At 46.7% G+C, this 26,460-nt stretch overlaps 1 long non-coding RNA gene across 1 annotated transcript; it reads right to left on the bottom strand.

Moving 5' to 3' along the window:
- Positions 1–9,032: 9,032 nt before the first annotated feature.
- Positions 9,033–25,228, bottom strand: LOC139260011 (uncharacterized). The gene is made up of 3 exons (XR_011592703.1): positions 24,432–25,228; positions 18,620–18,755; positions 9,033–10,726 (listed from the first exon to the last, which is right to left on the bottom strand). It is a non-coding gene; the product is annotated as an uncharacterized lncRNA (long non-coding RNA).
- Positions 25,229–26,460: the final 1,232 nt, after the last annotated feature.

Raw genomic sequence — 26,460 nt, 5'->3', positions numbered from 1 at the left:
ACCTGTCCAAGTCACCCTGCAGCCTCTTAGCATCCTCTGCCTCTGAGGGCGCAGTTTCATCTCAGACTGCGCAACCCAGCACCAGCACAGATACGCATACCTCGGTGGGTCAATTGCGACATTGAGTAGTATTGTCAGCTGGTGTCTCACATCACAAGTGAGCAAGAACAGATGGTGGAGGCAGTGACAGCAGTGGAAACGCCTCATTGGAGGGCACAGGAATCTCCTAGCTCTGCTCGGCTGCATTCAGACACTGAGCCTCGGGGGCCATACAGAAAGAGGGCGATCCTGGAACTGCAGGAACAAGTGCAGGAGGCTCTGACTGGATTTGTGGGCATGGTGACTGTGAGTGTTCAGAGAATCCAACATGAGCACCACCATGGCGCAATCACTAGCAACTATAGCTTCCTCGATGGATAGGATGGCCACCTACATGGCGGAATTACAGCACCAGTGTAATGACAACATGGTTTCTCTTCTAAATAGATGGTCATCTATGAAGATAGATAGGCATCTATAAAGGACAGGAACTGGAGGCTCATAAATGTTCTTGTAGGAGGGATGTCAGTTTAGACATGGGCCCTCATGGCCCCACTGATGTGCAGCAAGGTGTTTTCTAACTCCTTGCTAGCAGGGAAGTGCGGGTGGCCCATGAGAGGGATGATGGTGGGAGGAGACATGGAAGTAGGGGCTCTTCTCAAAGGGCCCCACTCCATTGCCAACTCCTGAGTCAGAGCCACAGTTCCCTCCCTGGACAGTGATGGCTGAGTCTGCCCCGCACAGTTGCAGGAGGAGCAAACTTTGGCGGGGCTCTCACAGACTCCCAAATCCAGAGGATGACTGCCAAAGGTATCTAAGCAGGTGCAGCAGAAAGGTAAGGAGGCTGCTTCTACCTCTGCTGAATCCACAGGGGTAGCACCATGTAGAAGAACCCAGAAAAGAAAGATCCCACACAAATAGTCACAAGGGTTTTTACTCGGGTGTGTTTCTCAGTATCAGTTTGATGTTTATAATATATGGACCAATGTTAATAAATCATATATTTGTCACATGTGTGCGATTGAATGGAGTTGGCAGAGTGAACAGCTGAAAAGTCTTTTCCAAATACTGAAGGTTCCAGCTTCTAAGATTGCAAATTGAACAGCTGTGAAATGGTAGCTTTTCTCTCACTTTTTCAGCTGTCAACTAGTCAAACCGATCCAGAGTTGTTGAGAACCCGACACACTTACCTGACGTGATACCCAAAGGACGGGAACCTCATGAAAAACTTGGAAAAATCTTTTAGATCTGGTAAAATGCTGCTTAAATAGCTTTAAGCAGCTTCTTAACGAGCACAATTGCCTGGCATGCCACTTAGTGCCGGGTCTTCAAATCGTAAGTAGAGCCGGCACTTGGGAAATTCACATGGAGGCGGGTTCAGAGCGGATTTCCGCCCTGTTGCCAATCATGGCCATTTTGACAGCGGGGCCTGCCTCCAAACTCGCACTCACTGGGCTGATAAGATTCTGGCCCATTTGTGAGCCTGGAATGAGTGTCATCAGATAGTTCAACTGTGTGAGCTTTAACAGCCAAAGCCCCACAACCCCCACCCCCGTCAGATGTTGTTTTCACCCGACATCCACCCTTTCCAGTAGAAGTCCCTGGACTGTGATCAGCAGCTGGAATCCTGATCAATTGTTCTTCTTCATTCCTCCTCAAGCCTGAAGGCACCGAGGCTAATTTAAATGTTATAACTGTTGGCTCTGGCTGAGATCAGTACAGCCTAGGTGACTAAACCTAGGATCTTCTGCTTTGAATGGCTCAGTATCACATCAGTCACATTCACCTAACAAATCCCTGGGGCAACTAAAAACAAAACTAGATAGAAACTGCAACTGGCACCCTTTATTTTAAACAGAATAACATCCAGGAATGTCGGACAAATACATTCATCACTTTGAAGTAGACTCCGCTGATTAGAATGTCTACTCCATGTGCTTAGAAACATTCCATCCAAGAGCGCTGGAATATAATAAATATTACATGCAATATTTGTCAAATTTACATTTTCTAAGTTCTCTGAGGAAATTTGAGTTGGCAACTGGTACCGATTCATCTGAGAATCATTTGAATAATGCTCATTAAGTTTCCCCCTAAATAATTAATAACACGGCTTGCAAGTGCGGTAAGTGAAATTTTGTATTTGATATTTTGCTTTACTTGTTCATTTTATGATATATGTTTTGAGCAGTTGAGGGTGGTTGTATCTTTTATTTATGTGTATCTGCATGTAATTGAGATGGAACATAAAGAAAAACAAGAACAGCAAACTTAGAGCAGGGAGATTTTGGAAGGGCTGCACCATCAATAAATATCTTGAGTTTAAAGCTGGTGGCTTTGATTTTCCATGTGAGTTATATTGGCTCCCATGCGCGGGCATATAAAATACCTCCCAAGTATGAGCAGGCATAGATTTAGAGGCATGGATCAAGCAGACAATGCATTTCCCATCATTTGCATCTTATTAATGGCAGTTGCAAAGGATATCTTTGCATCCCTGGTGTGCAGTGTTGCTATTGGCGGCGGAGCAGGGAGATTTAAATCTCAAATCTCAGAAAGGACGTTGAATTGATTGCAGGGTGATCAAATAAAATCAACAGCCCTGCCATTTTGAATTTTGTTTAAAAAAAAATCAACTCTCTTCCGCTGTCCCACTGACTGGATGCAGGCGGTTGGAAAAGTCTCACCTGGGATAAGGTGACAGAAGAATTTGCTCATTTCAGGAAGGCTGCCACTGGTTGCACTTTACCCCTTGTATACAATGTGCTTTACAATGCATGTCAACAGCATTTCACTGTAGGCTTGGTTGAGAGTCACAGAGGGAGAATGCACATCACTGCAGCAACTATTGGTTTGCTTTCCAAACGCACAGGCCTGTCCAGGTTTCACACCAGGGTCCTTCGCGTTGCTGCCATGACAATGTGTTTCTCCTGTGGCCCACTAAATGTAACAAAAGAACAAATACCGAAGCACACTGCCAGCAGAAGGTAACTGCATCCTGTGTACTCACAGATTCACATGATTTGGCTTCCTATCTTATTCCAAGTTTAGTTGCTTTTTCCTGTGAAGCGCTTTGGGATGGTTCCCTGCCTTAAAGGCACTAGGTAAATGCAAGTTGTCATTCTAACTATTTTCAGGAGAAGGCTACACACAGTAGGCATGCAGATTGGGGTGGGTGGAGTCACCGAACCAATGATCCAATAAACTAATAAATGTTCTGGGCACCAAGAGTGACACCAAGCTCACCTTGATGATGTCAGCATCACCATGTGTTTTCTTCACACAAGGAAGTACTTCACCACACTTTTAGTATTCTTACCTAAGGAAGGTTATATTTGCCTTAGAGTGAATGCAATGATAGCTCAGTAGACTGATTCCTAGGATGAGGGGATTGTCCTATAAGGAGAGATCGAGTAGACTAGTCCTATATTTCCTAGAGTTTAGAAGAATGAGAGGTGGTCTAATTGAAAGGATATAATGCAACTGTTCAAATGACACAACAAATCATACAGCAAAATCCAGTGCAACTTTTAAAGCATCTTAATATTGTTGCAATCATATTGATAGTAATAAATAAAAGAAAGGTGCTTGCAGCAAGGTGGCAGTAAGTTTGGGCCCAAGTTTCCACATGATTTGCGCCTGATTTTTAGGAGCAACTGATGGAGAACGGACTATCTTAGAAATCGCAATTCTCCACATTTTTTTTTTACAGTTCTAGTCAGTTAGAACAGTTTCACTTTGGAACAGAATTTTTTCTTCAAAAGGGGGCGTGTCCGGCCACTGACGTCTGATTTCAAAGTTTCCACAGTGAAAACGTACTCCAAACTAACTTAGAATGGAGCAAGTGAAGATTTTTGTAGAACTGAAAAAACCTTGTCTACACATTAAAAAATCAGGCGCAGTTTACAAATTAGGCGTCCAGAACGAGGTGGGGGGTGGTGGGGGGAGGGGGAAGGGAAGTCATTAAATTCTACAATAAATCCTTATTTATACTTATACAAATATTATACAAATAAATCCAACCTGAATAAAAATTTATAAGCAAAGAAAAGATTAAATAAACCATCTTCCTACCTGTGTGAAAGTGCTTCAGCCAGGGAGAATGCTGCAGGAAGCCTCACAAGTTGAGGCAGCCGTTCCCGCGGGGGGGGAGGGGAGGAGGAAGCCGTTCCCGACGGCGGGCGGGGGGGGAAGGAGACAGTGAGAAGGCTACAGGAAGCCTCACTCAGCAGCCATTTCCCGACGGCAGGGGGGGAGGCCGTCGGGAAACGACTGCCTCAACTTTCTGAGGCTTCCTGCAGCCTTCTCACTGCTGCAAGAAGCCTCAGTGCTGATGTGCTGATGGCAATGTGCTTTTATTAAAAAATGTTCAAAAATTAAACAGCTACAAAGAACTACAAAAATGGCCGAGTGCCAATGTTTCCTTCACACTGCGCGTGCGCGAACGTTCCAACGCGCACGCGCAGGGTTGCCGGCAGGAAAAAAACTAATTTAAATGGTACCCGCCCCCTCCCACTTACAAAATAGGCGCGAGTGGTAGGCTCCGCCCCCCTGGGCGCCACGCCAAGCAGACATGAAGCTGCAGGGCGCTCCAGAATCGCGCGTTTTTTTTCCGGCACCGTTTTCGGTGCGAAAAACGGGCACCCAGCTCGGAGGGGCGCCCGTTTTTTATCGTGTGGAAACTTGGGGCCATAGAACGCTTAAGGGTAGATGCTGGGAAGATGTTTCGCTGGCTGAGGAGTCTAGAACCAGGGATCACAGTATCAGGATAAGAGGTCGGTCATTTAGAATTGATGAGAAATTTCTTCTCTCAGAGGGTTATAAATCTTTGGAATTCTCTACTCCAGAGAGCTGTGGTTGCTCAGTCGTTGAGTATATTCAAGACAGAGATCGATAGATTTTTGGCTACGAAGGGAATCAAGGGATATGGGGATAGTGTAGGAAAGTGGAGTTGAGGTCGAAGATCAACCATCATCAGCATCATCATAGGCAGTCCCTCGAAATCGAAAAAGACTTGCTTCCACTCTAAAAGTGAGTTCTCAGGTGAATATGGGAATTACAGTCTCTGTCACAGGTAGGGTGGGTGGGAAGTCTGGTTTGCCACGCGTTCCTTCTGCTGCCTGCGCTTATTTTCTGCATGCTCTCGGCGATGAGGTTCAAGGTGCTAAGCGCCCTCCCGGATGCTCTTTCTCCACTTAGGGTGGTCTTTGGCCAGGGATTCCCAGGTGTCGGTGGGGATGTTGCACTTTATCAAGGAGGCTTTGAGGGTGTTTTTGAAACATTTCCCCTGCCCACCTGAGGATCACCTGCGATGCAGGAGTTCCGAGTAGAGCGCTTGCTTTGGGAGTCTTGTGTCGGGCATGCGGACAATATGGCCCGCCGAACGAAACTGGTCGAGTGTGGTCAGTGCTTTGATGCTGGTGATGTTGGCCTGATCGAGAACACTGACGTTGGTGCGTCTGTCCTCCCAGGGGATTTGCAGGATCTTGCGGAGACATCATTGGTGGTATTTCTCCAGCGATTTGAGGTGTCTACTATATATGGTCCACGTCTCTGATCCATAGAGGAGGACGGGTATCACTATAGCCCTGTAGACCATAAGTTTGGTGCCAGATTTGAGGACCTGATCTTCGAACACTCTCTTCCTCAGGCGACCGAAGGCTGCACTGGCGCACTGGAGGCGCACTGGATAGTAGGCTCCTGAGGTATGGAAAGTGGTCCACATTGTCCAAGGCCGCGCCGTGTATTTTGATGACCGGGGGGCAGTGCTGAGTGGCGGGGTCAGGTTAGTGGAGGACCTTTGTCTTACGGATGTTTAGTGTAAGGCCCATGCTTTTGTACGCCTCGGTGATGATGTTGACGATGGTTTGGAGTTCAGCCTCTGAATGTGCGCAGACACAAGCATCGTCTGCGTTCTGTATTTCGACGACAGAGGATGGGACGGTCTTGGATCTAGCCTGGAGGTGACGAAGGTTGAACAGGTTCCTAATGGTTCTATAGTTTAGTTCCACTCCAGCGGGGAGCCTGTTGAGCATGAGATGGAGCTTTGCAGCGAGGAAGATCGAGAATAGGGTTGGCGCGATGATGTAGCCCTGCTTGACCCTGGTCCGGACATGGATTGGGTCTGTGGTGGATCCGTTGGTCAGAATCAAAGCCTGCATGTCGTCGTGGAGCAGGCGGAGGATGGCGACAAACTATTGGGGCCAACCGAAATGGAGGAGGACGCTCCATAGTCCCTCGCGGTTAACAGTGTCAAAGGTCTTTGTGAGGTCAAAGAAGGGTTGGTGCTGTTCCCTGAATTTCTCTTGCAGTTGTCGCGCCATGAAGATCATGTCCGTTGTACCCTGTAGTGGACAGAATCTTTACTGTGACTCCAGGATGAGCTCCTCAGCCACAAGGAGAAGACAGTTGAGGAGGATTCTAGCGATGACTTTCCCAGTGGCCGACAACAGGGAGATTCCTCTGTAGTTGCCGCAGTCGGACTTGTCCTCTTTTTTAAAGATGGCCATGATTACGGCATCTCTGAGATCTCTAGGCATGCTTTCCTCCTTCCAGATGAGAGAGATGAGACCATGCATTTGCGCCAATAGTGCCTCTCCGCCATACTTTAATGCCTCAGCAAGGATTCCATCTGCTCCTGATGCCTTGTTGTTCTTGAGCTGATGGATCGCCTTTTCTATCTCGTGCAGGGCTGGGGTTTTACTGTGATGGTGACGGGTAGCATGTTGCGGGATGGAATGGAGAACACTCATGTCAAAGGCAGAGTCTCGGTTAAGGAGATCTTCGAAGTGCTCCTTGCAGCGGGCCCTGACTGCCTCGGTGTCCTTGATGAGTGTCTCCTCATTCTTGGCCAGCAATGGGGTGGGGCTTTGGGTGCTTGGGCCGTAGGTGGACTTGACTGCGATGAAGAATCCTCATGCATCATGGCTGTCGGCCAGTTGCTGGATGGTTTGTGCTTTCTCTACCCATCATCTATTCTTTAGGTCACGGGATCAGATTTAGAAGATCAGCCATGATCTTATTGAACGGCGGAGCAGGCTCGAAGGGCCAAATGGCCTATTTCTGCTCTTAATTCTTATCTTCTTATGATCCTTGTCCATTGGCCCCATTTTGTGTGGAGTGCTGTGGTGTTTCATGTGTGGCCTGGAGATGGAGACAATAGAGGGAGGAGAGAGGGAAGATGATCACCCCTACCCTAAGCTCATGGATTGTATCATCCTTCTTCTTTCATTCCTTACTGATTCACACACACACACACACACACACACACACACACACATAGAGTGCACGATCTCTTTGGGGAATCACAGGAGATGATTTCCATCTGTTAACCTCAAAATTGGGACAGTCTGCAAACAAAACAAATAATTCCCCACCTTCTAGCACTTGTGCCCGAAAAAGGCAGGAGTGCTTTATTTCAATATTTAAATCGGAGTCTTTATTCAGTTGTAGGACCCCAACACCATTGGTACTGGGTATCGAGGAGGCAAACCATAAAGGGACCACCACAGGTCGCTCAAAATCAGACAAGTTGGAGATTTAAAAGTGATTTTTGTGGGTCTGAGAGGCACCTCAAAAATTGACCCTTACAATGCCCAACCCTCCGACGAGATATTTATAAACAGTCTTTGCCACAAGTAAAATACATCTTCCCACGGCACTCCACCTAAATGGGGCCAATGGACAGGCAAGTGTGGGTAAGTAATTCCTTGTGTGAAGAAAATACCAATATCCATGGTGATGCTGACATCATCAAGGTGTCAGTCGTGGTGGGCTTTTTCATTTTAGGCACCAAGTATTATCTTCAATCACTCTAGTGACAGGGCACAAAAAAACCCGATAAAAGTGCTTTATGTCAAGTTAAAGGAAGAATGCTTTTCACATAGTTTGTAGCCTCGTGCTGCCAACTATTTTGATACATAATGCTGGACATAACCTTAACATTGCACGCTGTACAAATATAATAAGGTATCCCAAGCAGGTATGTGAAAAGCAATTTACTGATCTACAATACAGCCCATAGCAATTTAACCTGATTCACGCAGCTATATCTGGCCCAGTTATATATGGCTTATCATTCACACATGTTCTCAACCTATCTTCAAAGCAAAAAAATATAACTGCTCCACTCAGATATGGACAAGCACTTCCCGGAGTCAGTGGAGTGCTTTTGAAGTGTAGTCACTGTTGCAATGCAGGAACCACAGCAGTTAATTTGCGCACAGCAAAATCCCATAAACAACAATGAAATAGATGACCAGATCATCTGTTTTTAGGTGTTGGTTAAAGGATAAATGTTGACCAGGCCACTGAGAGAACTCCTCTGCTCTTTGAATAATGCCATGAGATCTTTTATCCCCCCACCTGAGAGATAAGATAGGGTCTCGATTTAAAGTCTCATCTGAAAGATGGCATCTCCAACAGTGGCATCTCATACTGTGCTCAAGTCTCTGGAGTGGGACTTGAACCCACAACCTTTAGAGTCAGAGTCGAGAGTGCTATCACTGAGACTCAGCTGACATACGATAGTTGGAAGCACAGCACAGTCACTAGGGGGGAAAAGGGTCAGGCAGGCAGAAAAGTGGGCCATGTGATCACCTTCTGCCCTCAACAATTCTCTCCAGACAAAATATTTTGATTAATAAAAAAAAATGCTTCCGGCAGTGAACAGTGACACAGGAGGATAGATTTTCTGATACGTTTTGCTAAATAAATAAGCATATGCTTGACAAAACCGACCAGATCTTTGCCTATTCAGCATCAAGTCTAACTTCCCGATACAGGTGCAACGTCCTGAATCTGGAACTCCGAAAACCGGAATTGTCCGAAAACCGGACATTTTGCACAAAGCTGATGGAGTCGTCCGGAATCCGGAATTATTCTCTGAAAACCGGACATTTTTGAGGCAAATCCCAAAGTCCGGCACAGATTTGGTTGAGAATTCCGGATTTCAGACAAGAAAATCAAGTCTGAAATCCAGAATCCTCGACTGAATCCGTGCAGGATTTCGGGTTTTGCCGGATTTCAGAACTCGCCGCTCAAAACCCGGCACAGTTTCTGTTGAGGATTCCGGATTTCTGATTATTGATTTTCTTGACTGAAATCCAAAAATAAACAAAAACTGGTGTGGATTCGCTCCTGAGGATTCTGGATTTCGGACATTGTACCTGTATTAAGTTTGAATCATAGAATCATAGAATGTTACAGCACGGAAGGAGGCTATTTCAGTCCATCATGTCCGTGCCGGCCAACAAAGAGCTATCCAGCCTAATCCCACTTAGGATGCCAAACATTTTATCAGCTTTTCTTTAATTTGCTCTCGGAATGTGGATGATTCTGGCAAGACCGCATTTATTGCTCGTTCCTACTTGCCTTTAGAAGATGGTGGTGGGCCTTCTGGAATGCTTGTGGTGATGGTGCCCCCGCATGACATTTGGTAGAGCGTTCCAGGAAATTGGCCCAGCGACAATGAAGGGTTGTGTGTGCATGTGTATTAGAGGGCAACCTGGAGTTGATGGCACTCCCACAACATTACTGTTCCTGTCCTTCTGGGTCACATTGATTACAGGGCTGGGAGTCCTAAGTGAGTCCACGGAATTAGGCTGCATTGATAATCAGCAAACAGCAGCATGAGAGGAATGTGCAATTTTACAGTGTGACAGAATTCCCAAAGGTCCAGGGGGTTCTAGATTACACTTATATGCCCTTGCACAATGCCTTAATAAGAAAGGATTTCACAGTCTGAATGTTTGGCTTGTTTGGAGCCGTTGGCACATTATTTGGATAAATATTTGAAGGAGAAAAGATTGCTGGGATATGAGAAAAGAGCGGGGGAGGGGGACTTCGAAAGAGCCGATCCAGACTCGATGGTCCAAATGGACTCCTTCTGTGCTGTACTATTCTCTGCGTCTATGATTCTATAAATGATCGCTTCCCAGGCAGCTATAACAATGCTTTAATTTTAAGGTCCTATCAATATTTGACACACGAAGGCAAGTTTTAGAGCGGCTCCTGGTGGTTCAAGTTTATCCTCGGCAGCCGTGGTTAATGTAATCTCCATGGTATCCAAGGATGTTAGCTGAACTTAGATGTAATGGGGTGCTGTCATCCAGCAGAATAATTATCGAGCACAACATTAGCATGTTGAGGCAGTGCTTCATCTGTCTGGATAGATCTGGGAATGTCATGCAATACAGTCTGGGTAAGGCTTCAAGGATTGTGTTATTGTGAACTTGCAATCGCAGACATTTTCCATGCTGGGAGTTGGGGCCTTGCCCATTTCCTGATAATGAGTCTGAATCTAGAAAGAGAAACAGGGTCAGCGCACTAAGAGTCCGACTTCTGCCTGAGCAGAAAACCAAGGCTAGTATTATTTTTAGTTCCTCAGGAAAAATAGTTCAACATTTCAATTCGGGAGAACCCAAAGTAGTGGAGTTTGTTGCCATGCCAACGCTTAGTAGCACAAATAAGTGTGAAGATCTGTCTCATTGAGTTTCCACTTGGTGATTTCCTAATCCTGGCTGTGCCGTGACAGGAAGGGATGAGCTGAGATAAGGCTCTTCTTCACAGGAAGAAAAGGAATGTTGGTAATCAAGTAACACCACTCTGCAGTTAGAGAGCATGCTGATACGCATTGCCTTGGTATCCGTCCAAATGTCCACTTATATTTCTGTCTTTGGTTTGAAACCTGCAATGAAGCACTCCACACACATTAGTCCCCAACCCCTGAGGTCAGGATTTATTTTTAAAGTGTGGATTCCACAGAAATATGTTTCATATACAAAACATTTACTATATAATAAAATTATTATTCATTTAATATAATGTTCAAATACTGAGACAGTATGTATAATAAAGTCCCTCACCTAACAGGTTGTATCCGCTAACTGGACAGATCGATAGTTACCAAATCTGGGAGGCACCAGAGGCACCAGCTTTCAGCTTTCTTATCCCGAGGGCACACTCTCACCGAGACTGCTAACTACCCTTCTATTTAAGGTCTGAAGCTACAGCCGATGCAAATCTGGCCACATCTTGCTGATTAAATCATTACAACAGAGCAAATAATCTCACAAGGTAAAACTAATGGGCTGACAAAGACCTTCTATCTAACTGAAGGAATGTTGTCCCCTTATCACCAATGCATTCCTTTTACAGATGTGGCCTTGCAAATTTGTTTGTGCAATATATCCTCTTTCCACGATTAAATGCTGGGCTTTAGGAACTAATTGAAACTATAAAAAGTCCTAAACCTAATAGCTAAACCATAAGATTTACACACAATATTTCTTCCTGTGAAGGGAATGCCATTCTGTCACTGCACCTTGACATGATGGCACCTCGCTATCATAAAGATGTCACACATTCCCCTTAACCCTGTGAAGCTGGGAGAATTGATCGACTGGGAGCCAGCCACACTGTCTCACAGCACTTAGGGTCCAGCTGTTTTCAAAGCCCTTGTTTGTTTATCAGAGGTTTGCTAACATCAAAATGGGTAATTAAACTGCAGGTGCTAAAGGTCAGCTTCAATTCAAAAGTTTACATGATATTTTAATTCAGAATCTAATAGCCTCTATGCTGACAGGCCTGTATATAATACAAAGCAGACTTGTCCTGTTAGAAATTGGAATTGAATTTCTTCCTTCCACTCATGTGGGGAGCATGGCCCCGACACGTTTCTACAGATAGCCTCTCTTTACTTGATCTGCAGAGAGCTGCTTTTAAATGATTCTAGAATAAAGTGCATCCTTTCCAACTCACCAGCGATCAAACTCAGCCTCTAGCAGCAAGCTCCAAGTGTCAATAAGTGCTGAGAGACTAATCTGAGCTCAGAAGCTCTCAGAATAGATTAGGTATCGCCAGTGTTTGGATCTAAGGTTGAATTATCTCATTGGAATCCAATATGTCATGAAATTTTGATTAATCGCCTTAAGCTGCATCTCAGCAATGTCAGGTACAATCAACACTTAACTCAAATTGGATCACTGTCCGTCCTGGGTCCTATTTCATATCAGATACATCCCTTTAATGTTTAAAAAAATCTCCAGCACCAGTAACACATTGAGATTAATCAACAGCTGTGTTCATTAAGAAGAGGGAAGAGACAATGAATAAATAAAGTTTAACAGCCACTCGAAAAGCTAAAAATATAACCATATAATTTATAAATTAGACCTAAGTCATAGTTTCTGATAGGTCAATAGATTTCAGCTTGTCATTTTTCTTGTTGCTCCGAAGATAATGCATTTCTGGATTATTTATCGATGTAACTATTTGTACTGTGGTTTATTTGCGCATGCATTTGCACTGGGGTAAGGCATTTCGGCTGGGGGAGGCAGGCACTTGAACTGTGGTAAGGCACTTCGGCTGGGGGAGGCAGGCACTTGGACTGGGGTAAGGCACTTTGGCTGGCCCTGGCCATCTTCTGGGGAGTTCTGTCCTTTGTTGTTTCAGGAAGTCAAGGTGGATCGAGTTACAATTTGCAAAGTCAGTGAGACCTTGGGATGGGCAGTTCCAGTTACACATTCCAGTGAAATTTCAGGGTGTGGCTTATCCTCCAATGGGACCAATCATAGAAAAGTGTGGAGCATGGTGGCCATTTTGGCAGTACAAATAAACACGTCCATTATTTATATAGACAGCGTCAGCAGGAATCATGTACAAAATCACTCTGAATGTTTCTAGAGCAGAGGGAGCCATATTAGAAAATTATTTCAGGGGTAAACCAGTGATAGGAAGGCTGATCCTGCAACATTGCACTCCCAGTGAGGAGTCACACTCACACATCCTATGATTTTCTACATTGCAATACTGATTACAACAGTGTTTCCTACATTACAACAGCGACTACATTTCAAAATACCTCACTGGCTGGGAAGCACTTTGTGATGTCCTGAGGTGGTGAAATGCACTATGTAAATGCCAGTTCTTTCTTCTATTTTCCAAAATGCGCTCATGTGAGTGCAACTGTGAGACCATGCGATGAGCCCTAACGTTTTAACTAAAACCACACAAGTGGCCAAAAATGGCAGGTTTGTTTATGAATGAAAGTCTCTGCTTTTTTTCCATTAAAATATAAATATATGGTATTGTGTAGGACTGAGTGCATCATAAGCAGTCTGTGCAATTTTATAAATCTGTGCATATGACTGGAGTATTTTTGCAAGAAGGACTTGTGACCATAGTGTGATCCTTTAATTTCTTAGTCATGCAAATAATGTTTGCTCCCCCACCCCTGCGATCAGGCCACACCCCCAAGATTGGACGACCCCACCCACCATCTCGTCCCCCTGACCACAATCTCAACCCCCTCAACCACCTAACGCCTCAACCATGCTCTACCCCTCAACCACCATTTCCCCCCATTGATCTCTCCATGCCCCCACTAGACACTTCCCCTCCCTCCCTCCTAACCACAATCTCTCCCTGCCTCGCTACCTGCTTCTCCACTGCGTCCCTGTGCTGCTGGCTTTCCCGCCTGACAGGCAGCCAGCCTCTCAATCAGCCCATCATTCAGACTGGCTTTCGGGTGGGAAACCTGATGGGAATTTAATGGGAAATGAGTATGTTATGTATGCAACTCTATGTAACCAGGATTCCAGCTTCCCTTGGAGCACTGTATATAAGCAGGCCTCCCATGCAGTACCTACACTCTGGAGTTAGAATAAAGGAACTAAGGTCACACTTACTTCTAGAGTACTCAGTTACATTACTTTATTATGAACATAACAACTGGCGACGAGATAACGAACCATCACGCAAAAATGCAGAGAACTGTTGGTATCCTGGAGAAATTCTCAGAAGGGGACGATTGGGAAGCCTTCGTGGAGCGACTCGACCAATACTTTGTGGCGAATGAGCTGGAAAGGGATGAAAACATTGCCAAACGAAGGGCGATCTTCCTCACCGTCTGCGGGCACCAACCTATGGCCTCATGAAGAATCTCCTTGCTCCAGTGAAACCAACAACCAAATCATATGAAGAACTGGTCCGAGAGCACCTAAATCCAAAGGAGAGCGTTCTGATGGCAAGGTATCAATTTTACATATGTCAACGGTCCAAAGGCCAAGAAGTGGCGAGCTACGTCGCCGAACTAAGGCACCTTGCATGACATTGCGAATTCGCTGGATTCCTTGAGCAAATGCTAAGAGACTTTTTTGTGCTTGGCATTGGCCATGAGGTTATCCTTCGCAAACTATTGACTGTTGAAACACCGAACCTGAGCAAAGCCATAACGATAGCCCAGGCATTTATGTCCACCAGCGATAACACCAAACAAATTTCACAGCATAAAGAAGTTTCGGCAAGTACTGTACACAAAGTAACGTCATTTTCAGGCAGGAATGCATATGGCAGAACACACATGCCTGCAGCTGCACAACCTCAGATGTCCCAGAGTCCGCCATCAAATGTTAATGCGAGGCAGTTAACACCTTGTTGGCGCTGAGGAGGTGATCATCGAGCCCATCAATGCCGTTTCAAACACTATGTGTGCAAAGGCTGTGGATCAGTGGGACACCTCCAGCGAATGTGCAGACGAGTTGCAAACCACCACGTTGCAGAGGAAGATCGATCCATGGTGGATCAAACTGAACTAGACTTGAACTGAGGAGGCAGAAGTGTACGGGGTACACACCTTCACCACGAAATGTCCACCGATCATGTTAAAAGTCGAACTGGACGGAATTCCAGTATCCATGGAACTGGACACGGGTGCAAGTCAGTCTAACATGAGCAAAAAGGCCTTCGACAGGCTGTGGTGCAACAAGGTACACAGGCCCAAGCTTAGCCCCATTCATACCAAGCTGAGAATTTACACCAAAGAGCTGATCCCTGTAGTTGGCAGTGCAGCAGTGAAAGTCTCCTATGATGGAGCAGTGCACGAACTCCCACTATGGATTGTACCAGGAGAAGCTGGCTGGGGAAAATCCGTTGGAACTGGGGCGACATCCAAGAACTCTCGTCCGTCGACGATGCCTCATGTGCCCAGGTTCTGAGCAACTTTCCATCATTGTTTGAGCCAGGCATCGGAAGTTTCTTGGGGGCGAAGGTGTAGATTCCTTTGGTTCCCGATACACGACCCATCCATCACAAGGCACAGGCGGTGCCATATATGATGCGAGAGAAAGTGGAGATTGAGCTGGACAGGCTGCAACAAGAGAGCATCATCGCGCCGGTGGAGTGCAACGAGTGGGCCAGTCCGATTGGTCCAGTCCTCAAGGGCGATGGCACGGTCAGAATTTGTGGGGACTATAAAGTAACGATTAACCGTTTTTCGCTGCAGGACCAGTATCCATTACCCAAGGCAGACGACCTATTTGCGACCCTGGCAGGAGGAAAGACGTTCACCAAGTTGGACCTGACCTCGGCCTACATGACACAGGAGCTGGCGGAATCTTCGAAAGGCCTCACCTGCATCAACACGCACAAAGGTCTGTTCATCTACAATAGATGCCCGTTTGGGATTCGATCGGCCGCGGCTATATTTCAAAGGAACATGGAAAGCCTGCTAAAGTTGTTTCCGCGCACCGTGGTTTTACAGGATAACATATTGGTCACAGGTCGGGACACCATCGAACACTTGAAGGACCTGGAAGAGGTTCTAAGTCAGCTAGATCGTGTGGGACTCAGGTTGAAACGTTCGAAGTGTGTTTTCCTGGCACCAGAGGTCGAGTTCTTAGGGAGAAGAATCGCGGCAGACAGCATCAGGTCCACTGACGCCAAGATGGAGGTCATCAAGAACACGCCGAGACCACAAAATGTGACGGAACTGCGGTCGTTCCTGGGATTCCTCAATTATTTTGGTAATTTCCTACCTGGGTTAAGCACCTTGCTAAAACCCCTACATGTGTTGTTATGCAAGGGAGATGACTGGGTATGGGGGAAATCACAAGAGGATGCTTTTGAGAAAGCCAGAAATCTGTTATGTTCCAAAAAACTGCTTGTTCTGTATGACCCATGTTAATGTTTATTGCTAGCTTGCAATGTGTCTTCGTATGGGATCAGGTGCGTGTTACAACAAGCAAATGAATGTGGAACATTGCAACCGGTCGCCTATGCATCCAGGAGTTTGTCCAAGGCCAAAAGGGCCTACAGCATGATTGAAAAAGAAGCTCTAGCATGAGTTTACGGGTTAAAAAAAATGCACCGGTATCTGTTTGGTCTTAAGTTTGAGTTAGAAACTGACCATAAGCCGCTCATATCGCTATTCTCAGAGAGCAAAGATATTAATATCAATGCCTATGCTCGCATCCAAAGATGGGCGCACATGCTGTATGCCACAGGCCAGGCACAGAGATCTGCACTGATGCTCTCAGTCGGCTAACATTGCCCAACACCAGGGTAGAAATGGCACAGCCTGTAGACTTACTCTTGGTGATGGATGCATTCGAAAATGAAAAGTCACCTGTTACGGCCCGCCAGATCAGAACCTGGACCAGCCAGCATCCTTTACTGTCCCTTGTAAAATACTGTGTCCACCATGGGAGCTGGTCCAGAGTCCCAGTGGAGATGTATGGAGAGATAAAGCCATCCCAGCAGTGCAAAGACGAAATGTCCATACAGGCGGACTGTATTTTGTGGGGTAATCGTGTGGTTTTGCCTAAGAAAGGCAGGGAAGCATTCATACGCGACGTACACAGTACCCACCCAGGCATAGTAATGATGAAAGCTATAGCCAGATCCCATGTGTGGTGACCCGGCATCGACTCAGATTTGTAGTATTGCGTGCACAATGCAATACTTGCTCTCAACTGAGCAATGCACCCAGGGAGGCACCGCTAAGTTTGTCATCATGGCCCTCCAAACCGTGGTCTAGGATCCACGTTGACTATGAGGGCCCGTTTCTAGGCCAAATGTTTTTGGTTGTTGTGGATGCTTATTCAAAATGGATTGAGTGTATAATAATGTCTGTAAGCACGTCTACTGTCACCATCGCAAGCCTACGAGCCATGTTCGCCACGCACGGCCTGCCTGATGTCCTTGTCAGCGACAATGGGCCGTGCTTCACCAGTGCTGAATTCAAGGAATGCATGAACCGCAATGGGATCAAGCACGTCACACACATCTGCCCCGTACAAGCCCGCATCCAACGGCCAGGCAGAACGGGCAGTCCAAACCATCAAGCAAAGCTTGAAACGCGTGTCGGAAGGCTCCCTGCAGACCCACCTGTCCCAAGTCCTGCTCAGCTACCGCACCAGACCCCACACCCTCACCGGGGTTTCCCCAGCCGAGCTGCTCACGAAAATGGCACTCAAAACAAGGCTCTCCCTTATCCACCCTGATCTCCATGATCATGTCAAGGGCAGGCGGCATCAACAAAGCATGTACCATGATCGTGCAAACTTGTCACGCTATATTGAAGTCAATGACCCTGTATTTGTACTCAACTATAGACATGGTCCCAAATGGCTTACTGGCACTGTAATAGCCAAAGAAGGGAGTAGAGTGTTTCAGGTCAAACTCGCAAATAAACTAACTTGCAGAAAGCATTTCGACCAAATCAAACTGCTCATTCACAGACAGCCACGAGCAACCCGAAGAGGACACCACCAACTTCGACCCTCCGACACACACAAGTGGAAACCTACATCACGGTTGACCACGAAGCTGAGCTCACCATCCCCAGCAGACCAGCAAGGCCAGCTGCGCAGCAGCCCAGCGAAGAACCAACCAACTCACCTATACCTGCATTTGTACCGAGACGATCGACTTGGGAGTAAAAGGCCCCAGATTGTCTCATCTTGTAAATAAGTGTACTATTGGACTTTGGGGGGGAGTAATGTTATGTATGCAACCCTATGTAACCAGTATCATACCGCCACCAGAGGGCGCATCTGTTGGAGTCCCAAGCGATCCCAGCATCCCTTGGGAGCACTGTATATAACTCTGGAGTTAGACTAAAGGAACTAAGGTCACACTTACTTACATCTACAGTACTCAGTTACATTACTTTATTATGAACATAACAGAGCACTTCTAGGTTTCTTATCCAAAACTGCCACCCCCCCCCCCCCCCCCGCCCCTCACTCTGAACAAGCGGCTCAATAGATATTTGGACCAAAACCTCTGGAATAATTTAAGAAACATCTGTGATGGGACCTGCAGGTTCTTTGTGGATGGCGGAGGTACGACAGGCCAGTGGGCCATATGACTTTCCTGGTCTAAATCCAACTGGCGACATTGTGCTATGGGATGCAACTACAGCGTAACTGTAAACCACCTGGGTTTCCACATTTGCTACCCATATTCTTATGATCTACTGAAAACTGTCCTTTCAAATAATTAATCATATTAATCTCGGCTGACTAAAGATATTTGAAACCTTTCGGAACATAGAAACAGGAGTAGGCCATTCAGCCCCTCGAGTCTGTCTGTCATTTAATTAGATCAAGGCTGCTCTGCATTTTAACTCCATCTGCCTTGGTTCTGTTTCCATTAATACTCTTGCCTAATAAAAATTTACTTCTGAAATCTTGCAGACAACAACTTGGAAACTAAAAAGCTGTAAAACAGAAGGAACCATGGAACTCCTAACCGACAGCAGAGATAATAAAATGCAAAAGATAATATTTGTGCATACCACATTCCCAGGCTTCAGCTTCAAGGTAATAATGTCAGCTTTCTATGCAAAACAGGAGAATTTTTCAATATTACATGAAGTCTTCTGTTAAACAGGAGTGGGTGACATATCATCAATAATTTCAAAATCAACGAACCTGCCAAGGCAAAGAGAAAAAAAATCAATCTCTCCGGGCAGTAAATAAAGTAAGTGCTCAATTGCCGTGCTGTTAATTTTCTGGCACAATAACTGACAAGCATATAAAAAAATGTTCAGACCTTTACCCTAAGACTCAGAGGACAAATAGAGTAATTGAAAGCGGATTGTTATTTTGTGATGTTTGAACTGCTCCCTATTGGTGAGTTATATGTTTATAATTAAGGATTAAATGGGGTTAGCAGAAGCAATTCTTAACCGAGAAACAATGGCAATACCTCATTTGAGTTAAAACTCCAGATCGCTAAAGGGCAACTCCGAGAGAATGTGTATTGTGTGAAAATGATGATCACGCAATTTAAAATAAGACATGATAATTGTGCAGCTCATTCCATAAGTAACTAGAGTCGCATTTTTTTTTCTTTTGGTGCAGGTCAAGTATAAGTCAAGACACCACATCGTCATCCTGCCTTCCTTAACTCTTATATTCTATCACATTGACCTTCAGTGCACTACTGATGGAGTGCTGCATTGTCAGAGGTACCAACTTTCAGATGAGGCATTAAACTGAGACATTCCCTACCCGCCTGTTCAGGAGAATATAAAATATCCCATGGCACTATTCAAAGAAGAGCAGAGAATTCATCCAGTGTCCTGGCCGATATTTATCCTTCAACTGAACGTTACCATTCATTCATTTGTCGTTTGTACACCAAGCTGTGAGCAAATTGACAACCACATTTTCCTACATTGCTGAACCTAAATAGCAATCCTTTTGATGAAGGGTGATTAAGACATCTCAAGGAGGTGAAGGGTATAATATTAGTGCAAGTTTTTCCTTCTTTTCTCATTCAACTTTGCATGGAGCACTGGGCACGTCTAAGGAGATTGGATGGGCCCTGCCGATGATTTACATTCCATTGATTTCAATTGCAGTGTGTACAACAGGTGGTCCATTCTCTCACACCTGCTTCCTTTCAAACAAGCGAGGTTAAAATTATCCCCCTTTTATTTCCTCAAATTTTGTTTTCTTGAAGGCCGTGACCTGTGCTGGATTATAAATCCACAGGCACCAGCTGTCCTCTGATATTTCACCACAATAGATATTCAGTTGTCCAATTAGTCCCACCCCCCTGCTCTTTCAACATCAACAACAACAACTTGTATTTATATAGCACCTTTTGTCATGTATGTAACCTTCATATAACTGTAACCTTCATGTAACAACACTGCATACTGTATACACCTAAGAAATGCACACCTTGACCACAGGGGGTGAACTTGTGGGAGACACTCCTCACCTGGTCATCCAGGTATATAAATGGAGGTCCCACGCAGGGTCATCACTTCTCGGTCCTGTGAATAAAGGTTCGGGTCACAGAGTGACCTTGTCTGCAGAATGTGCCTCATGTGAATTTATAGTAGTGTGTAAGGACACTACATTTGGCGACGAGAAACGGGAATCAACGACTCAGAGGAATGGTACTGTGTTGGTGAGGACTGCGATGATTTCATTGAGAGACTCCAGCAGAGCTTTGTCACGAAGGACTGGCTGGGAGATGCAGCGGCTGACAAGCGAAGGGCGCATCTACTGACTAGCTGTGGACCTAAGACGTACTCGCTGATAAAATACCTGCTCGCACCTGAGTAGCCGGTGGACAAAACCTTTGAAGAGCTCAGCAAACTGATCGGTGAGCACCTCAAACCGGTGAGCAGTATACACATGGCCCGACACCAATTCTATACACACCGACGTCGGGAAGGACAGAGCATACCGGACTTCATTGCGGACCTTCGGCGCTTGGCCAACCTCTGTAAGCTCACAGACGCCTGCAGAGGGGAGATGTTAAGGGATTTCTTTACTGAGGGCATTGGTCATGCCGGGATTTTCAGAAAACGAATTGAGACCAAGGACTTGACCTTGGAAGCGGTGGCGTTGATCGCTCAGACCTTCATGGCGGGGGAGGAGGAAACCAAGATAATATACGCACGCAACTCTGCTTCCAACGTGGTGATGGATCAGGGAGTTAACATTGTAAACGCGACTCAGGCAGGCAAGGGCAATTCGACACCACCCAGGCAGCAACAGACTCGAGAGTGGGTCCTCAACAGAGACAATGGCAGGTTGAACGGACATTTACACCATCACAGTGGACAATGCGTCCCAGGTTGGGGCCATTGACAACCACTAACTGAGTGCTCAAGAGTAATCAAAGAGACAATCAGAGAGGAATGCCTGGTACCATCCTTTTGTTCACAACAATCTCAGCTCATGCTGGAGGTGCGGGGGCAGACATGCTGCAAAAACCTGTAGATTTCAGCAATTTATCTGTAGAAATTGTAACTTCAGTGGACATTTCGCCAGAATGTGCAGAAAGCCCGCAGTGAGGCTAATTTACGAGGCAGATGAACCACAAGAGGGGTCTGCAAGGCAGGTTGATGCTTGGGACAAATCAATGGACGCTGACGTTCCACGGGTTCATGTGACAAACATCCACAGTTCATACAACAAACCTATGAAGATGAAAGTCCTATTAAACGCATGGAGCTGGACACAGGGGCCAGCCAGTCACTTATGAGTGTCCAACAATTTAAGAAACTATGGCCACTCAGAGCTAGCAGACCCAAACTAGAACGCATTGACAGGCAATTACGGATGTACACCAAAGAGATCATCCCAGTGCTAGGCAGTACAATGTTGGTTGTCACACATAATGGATCAGAGAACCGGCTGCCACTCTGGATTGTCCCGGGAAATGGTCCCGCGCTTTTGGGGAGGAGCTGGCTAGCCGAGATGAACTGGATGTGCACGCCATTTCATCTGTGGAGCGAAGTTCATGCTCACAGGTCCTACAGAAATTTGAGTCACTATTTCAACCGGGACTTTCAAAGATACCAAAGTAGTGATACGCATCACCCCGGACGCCAGACCAGTGCACCACAAAGCCAGAGCTGTGCCATATGTGATGTGGGAGAAAATTGAGAGTGAGTTGGACAGGTTGCTAAGAGAGGGCATAATTTCACCCGTTGAATTCAGCAACTGGGCAAGCCCCATCATCCCTGTCCTAAAAACGGATGGCTCGGTCAGGATCTGTGACGACTACAAGGCCACTATCAACCGAGTGTCACTACAAGACCAATACCCACTTCCGAGAGCGGAGGATCTTTTTGCCACGCTGGCAGGCGGCAAGCTGTTCACCAAGTTGGACCTCACTTCAGTCTACATGACTCAGGAACTGGCCGAAAAATCCAAGCTACTGACCACCATCACCACGCACAAGGGGCTGTTTGTCTACAATCGGTGTCCGTTTGGCATTTGATCAGCGGCCGCTATCTTTCAAAGAAATATGGAAAGCCTGCTCAAATCCATCCCTGGAACAATCGTATTTCAGGACGACATCCTTATCACGGGTCGAGACACCGAGGAACACCTCCACAACCTGGAGGAGGTGCTACGCCGACTGTACCGGGTAGGCTTGCGACTAAAGAAGTCCAAGTGTGTGTTTTTGGCCCCAGAGGTCGAGTTTTTGGGCAGGAGGGTTGCCGCAGACAGGATCCGGCCTACTGAATCCAAAATGGAGGTGATTCGTCGTGCGCCCAGGCCCGGCAACACGTCGGAGTTGCGTTCATTTCTGGGACTCTTGAACTATTTCGGGAACTTTCTGCTGAACTTAAGCACATTGTTGGAGCCGCTAAATGTGCTCCTGTGTAAGGGTTGCAATTGGTTTTGGGGGGACTGCCAGGAACGGGCTTTCAATCGGGCACGGAACCTGCTTTGTTTTAATAAGCTGTTGACCCTGTACAACCCCTGTAAGAAATTGGTTTTGACATGTGATGCATCATCCTATGGGTTGGGTGCGTGTTGCTGCAGAGTAATGCTGAGGGCCAACTACAACCTGTGGCTTATGCCTCCAGGTCACTCTCCCAAGCAGAAAGGGGATATGGGATGGTTGAAAAGGAAGCACTTGCATGTGTCTATGGTATAAAAAAAATGCATCAGTACCTTTTTGGCAGGAGGTTCGAGTTAGAAACAGACCACAAGCCGTTAACATCCCTGTTGTCAGACAGCAAAGCTGTCAATGCCAATGCGTCAGCTCGCATACAGTGATGGGCTCTCACGCTGGCTGCGTACGACTACACCATACGGCACCGGCCAAGCACCGAAAATTACGCTGATGTGTTCAGCAGACTTCCACTGGCCACCACTGAGGCGGCAGCGGAGCAAAGCGCTGAGTTGGTCATGGCAGTTGATGCCTTTGACAGCGCAGGCTCCCCCATCACAGCCCACAAGATCAAAATCTGGACCAACAGAGATCCCCTCCTATCCTTGATTAAGAAATGTGTCCTGACTGGGGATTGGGTGCCCGCACACGGAACATGCCCCGAGGAGGTCAGACCGTTTCACAGACGGATGGATGAGCTCTCCATCCAAGCCAACTGCCTACTATGGGGCAGCTGGGTAGTCATGCCCCAGAAGGGAAGGGAAGCATGTATCAGCGAACTCCACAGCGAGCACCCAGGCATCGTGCTAATGAAGGCATTGCTCGGTCACATGTATGGTGGCCAGGAATTGACTCAGACCTGGAACACTGTGTTTGCAGGTGCACGACGTGTGCCCACCAGGCCATGGTCACGTATTCACGTAGACTATGTGGGCCCGTTCATGGGAAAAATGTTTCTCATTGTTGTTGATGCGTACTCGAAATGGATCGAGTACATCATATTGAATTCGTGCACGACATCCACCACTGTGGAGAGTCTGCGTGCAGTATTTGCGACCCACGGCTTGCCAGACATCCTGGTTAGCGACAACGGCCCGTGTTTCACTAGCTATGAATTCCGGGAGTTCATGTCGGGTAATGGCATCAAACATGTCAGGACAGCACCGTTCAAGCCGGCTTCCAATGGCCAGGCGGAACGTACGGTCAAAATCATAAAACAATGCATGCTCCGGATTCAAGGTCCCTCCCTTCAATGCCGCTTATCGCGCCTCCTGCTGGCCTATCGGTCCCGACCGCATTCGCTCACGGGAGTCCTGCCCGCGAAACTACTCATAAAACGTACACTTAAAATTCGCTGTCCCTCATTCATTTAGTCCTGTCAGACATTGTTGAGGGCAAACGCCAGTCCCAAAATGAGTGCCATGACTGTAACTCAAAAGGGAGATGTATAAAAATTGATGACCCTGTATTTGTTCCTAATCACGCTTTGGGGCCCAGTGGCTTGAGGGTACTGTAATTGGCAAAGAGGGGAATAGGGTCATAGTGGTCAGACTTAACAATGGACAGATATGCCGCAAGCATCTGGACCAAGTAAAAAAAAGGTTCAGCATGGACGCTGAGGAACCGGAGGAAGATCATGAGATGCTGCCCACACCACCGCCAGTGAACGAGCAACAAGAACTTTCAGCGGCCAGCCCGGACAAGCTGGAATCACCACAGGTGACAGACGCATGCCAAGGCTCAACAACCAGAGCCCCACCTGCGGCGCTCTACGAGAGAGCGTCAACTGCCTGAAAGACTTAATCTTTGACCCCATAAGACGTTGGGGGGAGGTGATGTCATGTATGTAACCTTCATGAAACTGTAACCTTCATGTAACAAAACTGCATACTGTATACACCTAAGAAATGCACACCTTGACCACAGGGGGTGAACTTGTGGGAGACACTCCTCACCTTGTCATCCAGGTATATAAAGGGAGGTCCCACGCAGGGTCATCACTTCTTGGTCCTGTGAATAAAGGTTTGGGTCACAGAGTGACCTTGTCTGCAGAATGTGTCTCGTGTGAATTTATAGTAGTATGTAAGGACACTACACCTTTAAAGTAGTGAAACATCCCAAGGCACTTCACAGGAGTATTATGGGATTTAAAAAAAATTGACACCGAGCCGTATAAGTAGAAATTAGCACATGTGACCAAAAGCTTGGTCAAAGAGGTAGGTTTTAAGAAGTGTATTGAAGGAGGAAAGAGAAGTAGAAAGGCAGAGAGGTTTAGGCAGGGAGTTCCAGAGCTTGGAACCGAGGCAACAGAAGGCCCAGCCACCAATGGCTGAGTGATTATAGTCAGGGATGCTTAAGAGGGCAGAATTAGAGGAGCGCAGACATCTCGGGGATTTGTGAGGTTGGAGGAGATTACAGAGATAGGCAGGGGTGAGGCCATGGAGGGATTTGAAAATAAGGATGAGAATTGTGGAATCGAAGCATTGCTTAACCTAAAGCCAATGTAGGTCAGCGAGCACAGTCTCTGCAAGATCCTGCAAATCCCCTGGGAGGACAGACGCACCAACGTCAGTGTTCTCGATCAGGCCAACATCCCCAGCATCAAAGCACTGACAACACTCGACCAGCTCCATTGGGTGGGCCACATTGTCTGCATGCCTGACACAAGACTCCCAAAGCAAGTGCTCTACTCGGAACTCCTGCATGGCAAGCAAGCCTCAGGTGGGCAGAGGAACTGTTTCAAGGACACCCTCAAAGCCTCCTTGATAAAGTGCAGCATCCCCATTGACACCTGGGAGTCCCTGGCCAAAGACCGCCCTAAGTGGAGGAAAAGCAATCGGGAGGGCGCTGAGCACCTCGTGTCTCGTCGCTGAGAGCATGCAAAAAACAAGTGCAGGCAGCGGAAGAAGCGTGTGGCAAACCAGACTCCCCACCCACCCTTTCCTTCAACGACTGTCTGTCCCACCTGTGACAGAGACTGTAATTCCCATATTGGACTGTACAGTCACCTGAGAACTCATTGTTGGAGTGGAAGCCAGTCTTCCTTGATTTCGAGGGACTGCCTATGATGATGGGTGAGCGGAACTTAGTGTGCATTAGGACATGGGCAGCTGAGTTTTAAATCACTTCTAGTTTACATTGGGTAGAATGTGGAAGGACAGCCAGGAGTGCATTGGAATAGTCACGTCTAGAGGTAACAAAGGCATAGATGAGGGCTTCAGCAGTGGATGAGCTGAGACAAGGATGGAGACATGCAATGTTACAGAGGTGGAAATAGGCGGTCTTAGTTATCCTGCAGATATGTGGTCAAAAGTTCACTTCAGAGTCAAACAAGACACCAAGGTTGCAGACATCCTGGTTCAGCCTCAGACAGGAGTTGGGGAGAGGGATGGAGTCAATGGCCAGGGAATGGAGTTTGTGGCGGGGACCGAAAACAATGACTTCAGTCTTCTCAATATTCAATTGAGAAAATTTCTGCTCATCCAGAACTGGATGTAGTACAAGCAGTCTGACAATTTAGAGACCGTGGAGGGATTGAGAGAAGTGGTAATGAGATAGAGCTCGGTGTCACCAGTGTACATGTGGAAACTAACACCAAGGGGCAATATGTAGATAGATCCTTGGGGTACACCAGAGGTAATGATGCGGGGGCGGGAAGAGAAGCCGTTGCAGGTGATTCTCTGGCTATGAATAGATAGATAAGAATGGAACCAGGCGAGTGCAGTCCCACCCAGCTGGATGACGGTGGAGCGGCATTTGAGAAGGATAGAGTGGTCAACTGTGTCAAAGTTTAGCCCGGTGAGCTAGGGAAAGGAAAGGAAGAGGCAGAGGTGGGCGAATGGATGGTCTCAATCTTAGAGAGAAAGAAATCCATGAGCTCCTCACACTTATTGTTGGGTGTGAGGGTGGAGACTGGGGAGAGGGGTTTAAAAAGGCGGTTTGCAATGGCAGTGAAGAATAGAAGATGGGGTTTATCTTTAAATT

This window comes from Pristiophorus japonicus, chromosome 3 (genome assembly GCF_044704955.1).
Source record: "Pristiophorus japonicus isolate sPriJap1 chromosome 3, sPriJap1.hap1, whole genome shotgun sequence".
Taxonomy (NCBI): domain Eukaryota; kingdom Metazoa; phylum Chordata; class Chondrichthyes; family Pristiophoridae; genus Pristiophorus; species Pristiophorus japonicus.
The sequence above is the reverse complement of the archived record's forward strand: the minus strand, read 5'-3'. Positions and strand labels throughout refer to the sequence as shown.